The sequence below is a fragment of the Musca autumnalis genome, unplaced genomic scaffold (genome assembly GCF_047663935.1).
Source record: "Musca autumnalis isolate F117 unplaced genomic scaffold, ASM4766393v1 scaffold_5, whole genome shotgun sequence".
Lineage (NCBI taxonomy): Eukaryota > Metazoa > Arthropoda > Insecta > Diptera > Muscidae > Musca > Musca autumnalis.
In genome coordinates, this window is record NW_027412088.1 from 134,525,059 (window position 1) to 134,535,124 (window position 10,066).

General features: G+C 36.4%; 1 pseudogene; it reads right to left on the reverse strand.

Moving 5' to 3' along the window:
- Positions 1-459: 459 nt before the first annotated feature.
- On the reverse strand, positions 460-4,187 carry LOC141386761 (uncharacterized; annotated as a pseudogene).
- Between the last annotated feature and the right edge of the window lie 5,879 nt (positions 4,188-10,066).

The following is a 10,066-nucleotide window of genomic DNA, read 5'->3' on the forward strand; positions in this document are numbered from 1 at the left end:
TAAGTTTTTGTAAATAAAAATTCGTTTTTATTTCATTGGTCCCGACGTTTCGTCAATTTTTGTTGACATCTTCAGGGGATACGTCTATTTAATTAAAAAACATCAAGTTACTAATCTTCATGTTAATATAAATAAACTTACAATAATTTTGAATATATTTACATGAAGGTTTTCATCAAATAGCACACTGAATGGTAACACATACATATTTAATAAAAGACAACTTAAATTTTATCACAGATCTCTATATTGCAACACGGTAACTAATGCTAATGTTGTTGGTGTCTTCTTTCACATTCATCGTTTTGTTTATTTTTGCTTTCGGTTGTGTATCTTTTGTTTTCTTTACTTTCTTTGTCCAATATTTTGACGTTTTCGAAATTAACTTTGTGCCCAGTTTTCGCAATATGTTGAGCTAATGCTGTCTTTTGTGTTCCTTTATCGATGTCTGCTTTATGTTCACCCATCTTTTTGTTGTTCCAATGTAAACAAGATCACAGCTTTGTTGGTCATCTCCTTGACATTCCACCTGATAAACGATGTTGATTTATTGTTGTTTGCTGATTGGAGATTTAACATTTGTAAATATGTTGGTTATTGTATGATTGGCTTGGTGCGTAACATATCGATGCCTTACTTTCTCAACCTCGTATCTTAAAAATACAACTTTTCAGGAGAGACAAAAAATGATTTATCTTTTGATACATCGGTGTTTGGGTAAAATTATAAGAGACAATTACACTTTGCAACATTTTTAAGGTGATCTTGTGCAAACAATTCGAACTGAAGATTTTTTGAAAGTACAGACACAAACGCCAAGAAACCCTAGTTGGGTTTTGTTGTGTCAGATCCAGCTCGGATTTTATGGTCCCATCTAAACATGGTTAAATATTGAGTTTTTAAAGAAATACGGGGCTATATCTCTGAAACCAATGCGAATCTTCTTCTGACCTCTGAAGCTAATTTGTAGATAAGGACAAGAAAACAATATTTGGAGAAACAATGAACTCGAAAAACTACATTTATTGCCTCAAATTTCAAAATATATGCAAAAATACCACAATTTTTATACATTTCGCACCGTATCTCCCAAACCGTTAATTTTTTCTGAATATTTTCTTTTGGAAAAATATTCCCTGGAATGTAATACACAACTCTTCAGAACATGTCATTGTTGTAAAATGCCTCAGTCCCGTTGTTTTCAGTACATTTATCAACGATGATTTAATAAAAATGTCAATAATGTAGTGAAATCCGAAATGCGAGAATAAACTGTTGGTGTGAACTGTGCTTAAAATACTTGTTGTAAAAGATGTGATGCAAAATACTGCTGAAACAACATGAAGTAAGCATTTTAGAGTTTCAGAATGTTCTAAAGAATTGTTGAGAACTTTATTTGGAAGATTTTTGCAAAAGGTTACTTGGTTCAACTCCCAATAGTTTAGCCGATACTGACTAGAATTTCAGCAATTATGAACAATGAATCTATATTTGATAGATTTTGATGCCCTAGATGGAGTTTTTCTTATGTGATTTTTTCAAAAGATAAGTTCTACTAGTTTATGGCTACAATATTGCTAAAGACAGCAAGGCAAAATTCCTATCCGTTTCTGAGATAAAGGCCTGATAAATGCAAAAAAGTGTAGATTTAACCCGGTTTAGATGAGACCATAAAATCCGAACTGGATCTGACAGGACAAAACCCTACTAGGGTTTTTGTAGTCTAAATGTGTACTTTCAAAAAATTCACACTAGAAGTTGTTTGCATTTTCAGTGTTGCATAGTGTTACCATTTGCAAAGGCGAGGTGGGTCTATATTTCTTAATGAATAATAGGTACACCAACTTTTAGGACTAAATCATGTGGTGGAAAGCCTGGAAGATCCAATGAATTTAGAAATTCAACTGGATAGTTAACAGCATCGTCTTCAGTTGCCACAGTATCAATGGATTTATATGTTCGTGCATTTCCGGTTATACTACTTAGTATCGTGCTGTTGATACCGTTAACATCAGTGTTTTTTGGGGCAAGTAATGCACGTTCACATAACCACTGACTGTTTTTGATGTTATTTTCAATGTTGGGAAGCACACAATCTACTAATTCTTCGACAGATTTTGTTAATTTACAGAAATCGGTCGGGAATGATATACATTTCGTGGCTGGATCAACTGGTATTTTTCCATTTCCTACATCCATTAGTTGTTTGGAAAAATTGCTGGATGATTCGGTACACTGAATGAACGAACGTGGTGCCAAAGAGTGGATGATTTAAGGCATGCATTTAATTCATCTGGTGGTGTTGATCCTGCAATAACAGGTAGGGTTTGTCGAAAATCTCCCGCTAATAAAATCAATGCTCCCCCAAATAGTGCAGAGCTGTTTCTCAAATCTTGCAAAGTCCGATCTAGTGCTTCCAAAGATTTTTCGTGCGCCATTGTACATTCATCCCAAATTTTTATTTTGCATGATTGCAGTACTTTTCCCATTGACGAATTTTTCTTAATGTTGCAAGCAAAATCTTCCATTAATTGCGCTCTGACAGGTAGCTTAAAAGCAGGATGTGCAGTTCTTCCGCCGTCTAAAAGGGTTGCTGCAATACCTGACGAAGCAACGGCCAATGCAATATTCCCTTCTGACCGAACTTTAGCCAAGATCAGAGAAATTAAGAATGTTTTTCCTGTTCCTCCAGGTGCATCAATAAAATACAGTCCCCCAGATTGCGTTTCGAGTGTTTCCCCAACAATGTTGTATACCGCTTTTTGTTCTGGCATTAAAAGTGGTATTTTTTCTGCATGAAATGTTTGCAATTGCTGTGCATCGTACGTGACTTCTCTTCTCAAGTCAATTTCACCCACATTTTCGTCAGATCGAATCGGAGAAATCATACCCACTTGTAAAAGTGCATCGTGCAAATAATATCCTAATCTGATAAGGATAATTTCCAATTGTTGAATCTTCAAGTGTTGTTTCCCAGTGTAAGTCATTTTCCAAAAGGTTGAGTTTGTTGCATGCATCTCTATAGGATGGACATATTTCTCCATCCACAGTCCTTAGGTCTTCGAAAGATGTCGGACCATATACATTGACCAACAGTAGTCGCAAGTAGAAACCCTCCGAATTTTGTGGATGAACGGTATATAGTCTGTCCAGCGCATCGGTCGAATATACATTTGGCCATCCTTCAACGGGTTTTCCCTGTTTGCGCCTTTGAAATTTTTTTGATGTTGGATTCCATGTATAATCCGTCGGAATTTGTGCATACAACAAAGTTCTGGCGAACGGATCGTTTATACATAATTCAAAGAATGAGGTTAGTGTTGTTGCTGGAGGTGCCCATTTTCCAGATGCACAGACAAATGCACAACAGTAGGATGACGTTGGTGAATAGGAAATCCTAAACTTCTCCATACTGCTTCATTACTGCTTATATAGCGAGCCATCTGGTAATGACTTATTTCATCGTTGGGATTTTCAAGTGAGAACACAGCCATATCTGAACCTTTATTTACGTACTTGCATATGTATTTTATCGACTTAACTGAATTGCAGCATTCCACATTGATGTGAGCCTTGAAAGTTTTGGACAGAAGTGGACAATAAGGGACTATCCAGCGATTATCAATATCTATGTCGTTGTTTCCCACCTTTATTGCAAATGAGTGACCACCATCAGTTGTAGATCTACGACGATAAAGCGGATAACCGTCAATACCAGTTATTGTGTCGTGAACTAATTGCCTTGGATATTTTTTGGAACACTTTCCATCTACCATACATGGAGAATTTTGATTAATTAGTCCACATGGTCCATGAACCATATTTTTGACAACAACTTCATGTAGAATTGGATCCATGCTTATGTCAGGTATTTCCGCAGATATAACATCATCAATCACATCGGGTGTAATTTTTTCCACCAACCATATAAGAATATGAGCATGAGGTAGTCCACGCTTCTGCCATTCTACCGAATACATCCAACATCTGGTTTCGCCAAACACTCGTAGTTTTACAATAAAATCTATCAGGGATATAAGCTTCTGCCTGCAAACCCTCGCTATCACATCATGTCGATGCACCGATGTTTGACCTTCCGATAAAATGGATTTTATTTCCTCCCATTTTGGATTACATGTAAATGTAATGAATAAGTCTGGCCGACCATATGAACGCACATAAGTCATTGCATCCTGCGTATACTCCTGCATATGGCGGGACTTCCTATGAAGGTAGCCGGCAAAATTACTGCTTGCCCGAGATCATTGGGGTTAATGTCGTTTCTATTGTTTAAGGCATCCGAGATACGTAGTTTCTCTTTTTCGTCTTCTATTAAGCTGCAGCGTCAGATTTCAGTCAATTTGTTCATGTAATACAGTGTTATTACAGTTGAACCTCGATTATCCGTGAACCGATTATCCGGGAACCTCCATTATCCGTGATAGAAAAGAAATGTTAGACTTTTTCCATTTCTTCTATTTTTCGTTATAAACTTCATTACACAGGAGTAAAAACACACTTTCCAATTAATTTGATTAAGCAAACAAAGGATAAACAAACGAAAACTGGAAATTCTTCCGTATTATACAATTTGTGTATTTATGGTATCACAAAAACATGGGACAAAGTCAATTCGGATGAATCTGGTGATGATGATATTATGTATTCATCTAAAATTTGGTGGATTACAGTATCAAATTTAATAACAACTGCAGATTTTCATATTATTGTACATTATTATACCATTTTTACTTAAAAATATGTTGAAAAACTGCATAAAAGCATTGCCTCCATTATCCGGGAAAATCGATTATCCGTAATGCCTCCGGTCCCGACCATCACGGATAATCGAGGTCCGACTGTATTTACAAAATATGCTAATATTAGTGGATATTCACTCTTTTTTTCTTGCCACTGTAAGTATGAATTTCCAAAAGCACCACATTATCAGAAGGCCAACAATAACCTTAATACTAAATTTCATATTTCCTGCCCACAATCCACCTGTCTGGATTTACTCAACGCACCAGCAGTAACCTTAATACAATTTTCATTCCCTTAACTCCTCACATAAATACAAATTCTGAAAACCACTTCTCAGACCTTCGCAATGTTAAAGTTTAGAATTCCAGTTTTATCTTTCGGCCCATACAACATTTAGTACCATTTACTTACTTAGCTGGCCTTTTACAGAACATTTGTTCCATAAGCCGAACTAAGAAAAAATTTCCAATCCTCTCTGTTTGCTGCTGTATTTTCCCAATCTGGGATATGTAGCTTTGTGATATCTCGTTTCACTTGTTCGCTCCAACGAAGCTTTGGCCTTCCCGATCTGCGAGAACCTCCATGCGGCCCGTATTTATACGCCTTTTTAGCGGGTTCATCATCACTCATTCTTATAACATGGCCTAGCCATCGCAATCGTTGTATCTCGATTCGTTCAACTATATTGATGTCATTGTATAGTTGATACAGCTCGATGTTCATACGACGCCGATATTCGCCGTCAACACAGATTGGCCCGTAGATCTTTCGAAGAATTTTTCTCTCAAACACACAAAGCACTGCCTTATCTGCTTGAGCAAGTACCCATGCTTCGGAACCATACATTAGCACGGGTAGTATCAGTGTTTTGTACAGTGTTATTTTTGTTTGACGAGAGGTGGCTTTATTCCTAAACTGCTTACTCAGCCCAAAGTAGCATCTGTTAGCCAACACTATTCTTCTTCGTATTTCACAACTGATGTTATTTGTTGTGTTTATGGCGGTGCCGAGGTAGACGAAGTCCTTTACTACCTCAAAATTATAGGTACCAACATTCACAGATGGTGCGGTGTTTATGGACAAATTACGCGTCGATACCATCAACTTGGTTTTTACGCCGTTTACTGCCAGACCAACTTTAGCAGATACTCTTTCGACTTTTGCAAAGGTGTCAGTTACTTCCTTTACCGATCGACCCATGATGTCAATGTCGTCGGCATAAGCCAGTAACATGTGTCTGTTCGTGTATATCGTTCCATTTCTTTTGACCTTCGCGTCTCGTATGACCTTTTCCAGCAGGATGTTGAATAGATCACACGACAGGCCGTTTCCTTGTCTGAAACCTCTTTTGGTAGTAAACTCTTCGGAGAGGTTCTTTCCAATTTTAACTGAGGATCTCGTCTCAGTTAATGTCATTCTACAAAGTCGAATGAGCTTTGCAGGAATACCAAAATCAGACATGGCTTGGAACACCTTTGAACGTATAGGGCTGTCGAATGCTGCTTTATAATCGACGAAAAGATGGAAGGTGTCGATCTGTATTTCTTGGGTCTTTTCCAGAATTTGTCTCAAGGTAAATATCTGGTCAATGGTGGATTTGCCAGGTCTAAAGCCGCACTGATAGGGTCCAATAATTTCATTGACCATAGGCTTTAGTCTCTCACACAATATGCCAGATACTATCTTATATGCAATAGGGAGCAGACTTATGCCCCTATAATTGGAGCACACAGTCTTATCACCCTTCTTGTGGACTGGACATAGGATGCTCACGTTCCAATCGTCGGGTACGCGTTCTTCCTGCCAGATGGTGCTAACTAGCTGATGCATACACCTTATCAGCGTGTCGCCTCCGGTTTTGAACAGCTCGGCTGGTAGGCCATCTGCTCCTGCCGCCTTATTATTCTTCAGCCGGTTTAGTGCTGTCCTTACCTCATCTTGGCTGGGCGGTATACATTCAATACCATCATCTGGGATTGGATCTGTGGTATCTTCGCCGTCTTCACTGCTATCGGATACCAACAGTTTGGAAAAATGTTCTTTCCATATCCTGAGCCCACTATCTGTATCAGTTACCAAATTACCTTGTTGATCTCCTGCGGAAAAGACGTTTCTCCTCTCTCCTTTTCTCCCGATACCATTTACTACTTTCACTAATTGTAAAAATGTTCACAATCAGCTAGTTATCTGAACTCTACAACAAAGTGGCCCTAATACCATTATTTCAGATACGTTTCACATCCAAATCATCTCTTTATATAAACAAACTATCCCAACCGAGATTAGCATAACAATTTTTAAGATTTTTTAATTCAATTTATTAATGCATTTTATCATATAATCGATATTTACATTATTCTGATATGTATATCGTATTTACATTCATTCTATAGGGATCACCCAGTGGTTAACCCATATAATTTGTTTATATTATATATACAAAAATATATTATTTATGTTATAGAAAAATACAGGACAGTTTCTTTTTTAATTTATTATTTTTGACTTTAGATTTATATAATATCTTGAGGAGCTCTTCTTTGTTGTCGGACAAAAGTTTCTGGGTTGTTCATCAAATTTGCTGCCAGAGGATTTGGATGTACCTCAATCCTTAATTTGTAGTTTTGTAGTTGGGATGAAATTGTAAGATTATAGCTTTATTCGTTCACATAGTGCTTGGTTTACATCTATGAAATCCACTCGATTTCGACTGTCATTTCCATTGCTTACACGTCAAATGCAATTTAATGATTTCGGATGAGTTTTCATTTCATTGATTTGGAATTATACAATAAAAGATGCTGATAGGTTGGGTGCTGATGAGACACTGATTTTTATTTCCAATATTTTCACTTAGCAGCTAATTTACAAATTATTTCTTAACCTAGACTATAACTAATTCTTATCTATAAACTACTCATTGACCAAACCGAACAACCCGTTGATCAATGAAGAATTTTCCAATATCGTGTGTGTCATAAAAAGAGTCGTAAAACCTAAGTGCATGTGGGATCTTAAACGCTATCTTCTATTTGATGTGAAAGTATGGAATCATAATTTACCACTTATGAGAAGAACTCATAATGCCAAAAAAAATTTATTTAATTAGGCTGCTGGAAACTCGAGTGGAAAATTTATCCTTTATTATCAAAAGTATTTTGTACAGGAATTGACAGTTGAAATCGAGTGGATTTCGTAAATGTAAACCAAGCATAATACCAAATGCTACCACATTTAGAAGCTTTTACTACTTGTCGTAAACTTATTGCTATCCCGTGCCCCATCAGTATCCAAATTTTCCAATTTTAGTACTTTTCGTATCCTTCAATGACGAATTTTCACAAGATCATTTTTGTTACACACCTACACTTTAATAGAAACCCTCAATAAAAAATTCAAGATTCTACATTCAGTCGTTTCTCCTCGGTGTTGATTACCAGTCAGTCATTCACATTGTACTTTTTAATCCCTTCTAGTACAAATTTCCAATAACCCAGCCTTATCACACACCTAATCGCCAATACAAACCCTCACTCAAAATTGCAACATCCCAGCATGCGCCGTTTCGCCTGGGAATTAAGATACAAGTTCGATGCAGTTACGAAAATAGGAGTGAATGACATACGAGAACATATGTATTTCATTCATGTTTACAGAATAGCGACAACATCAAATCATACCAAACGTCAAATTTGATCACAATAATGCTGTGCGGTGAATTGCTTGTTTGCATTTTGTATGAGATTTTATTCACAATAATGCATTTTGACAACTAGTCTGAAAATCAGCTGTTTTTGGCGCTGTACCTTCTTATTGTTCCATGGATTTTTTCTAAGATGCGAGGTTTAGAGTTGTATAGTTCATGAACGAACTAGTTCAATTGAACGATTCATTGAAAAGAGTGTATGAACTAGATCAGTCGATATAGTTCATTATAGTTCACTGAACTATAATCAGAGTCGGTGACCGTACGATCAACGAACGAACGATTCACAATCTAGTTCAACATGTCGTTCACAAATGCAAAAAGTGACGCCGTCGTCTGTGTTAAGTGATGCCTTCGTTATAGAGTTGTGCAAATCGAACTATATTGAACTACCTAGTTCACAATCTAGTTCAATATACACCGGTCGTTTCTTTGAACAAAATGCGTATACTTATTATTTCACGTTAGTTTGTATGATGTTACTCATACGTTTTTGAACTAGGACAGTGAACTAGGTCGTTCAATTGCCCAACTCTACTTCGTTATGTGATGAGTTTGTTTACGTTTTGGATCAAGGTACATGGAATAGATGTTCGAAAATGAAGATTTCTACAAAAACATAGAGAATCCATTACCTATTGAATGTGCCTTGTTTTGGATAGAAAAAAAGGAAAAAATAAAAGAAAAACACACACACAAAGCTTTTTCTTCAATGACAATTTCTACAAACAATAGAAAAATAAATAATTTAACCAATCCAGAACAAAAATATTACATTTGCATAGCTTTATTCCATTCATAAAGAAAGATTAAGTTGGTATAAATTTAAGAAAAAACGTCCTTCATTTATGTGGCTGGCAAAAAATCTTGTGTGTGTGTTTATATTTGGTGTATGTATGCATGCCTTTTCATCCAACGAACGATTAAGAGCCGGTGAACGATTCTGATCCGAATGATTGAACTGGATAGTGAACTATGAACTAGATTGCTGAACTAGTTCAGTTAAAAGAGCTGAACTATTGAACTAGATCTTTCAAATGAACTAGATTGTACAACTCTAGCGAGGTTGAGAAAGTAAATCATCGATATGTTGTTTGTTTTGTGTATTGTCTTTCTCATGTTTCTGTTATCTGTCAAACCAGGGATGTATTTTAGGCCGCAATATCGTTTAGTATTGTCCTCTATGATAGGGTTGCCATGTTCTTAGTTTACGTTTAATGTCCGTACTAAGTTGTGATATCAATTTTATTGGGAAACTGTTATTGATTAATATTTATGTTATACCCTTGATGTTGTTGTTGTGAAATTGTTCATCACTTATTCGAAATACTCTTGTTATGCAACTCTTGGCTGTGTTTATAATTTGGGATTTAGGTTGTGTAGTATGAAAGTTCATAATTCTGCCTGACGCCATAGATTTCTGGTACCAGTCGAATAAAATTGAGTTGTGCAACTGTTGGCCAATATTATTCTCCTCTTTATTTCAAAACTGATGTTCTTCGATTTATTTATGGCGGTGCCGCGGTGTATAAAGTCAATAACTACATCAAATTTGTAATTTGCAACGTCCACAGTTGGTCCGAGTCTACTGGACGT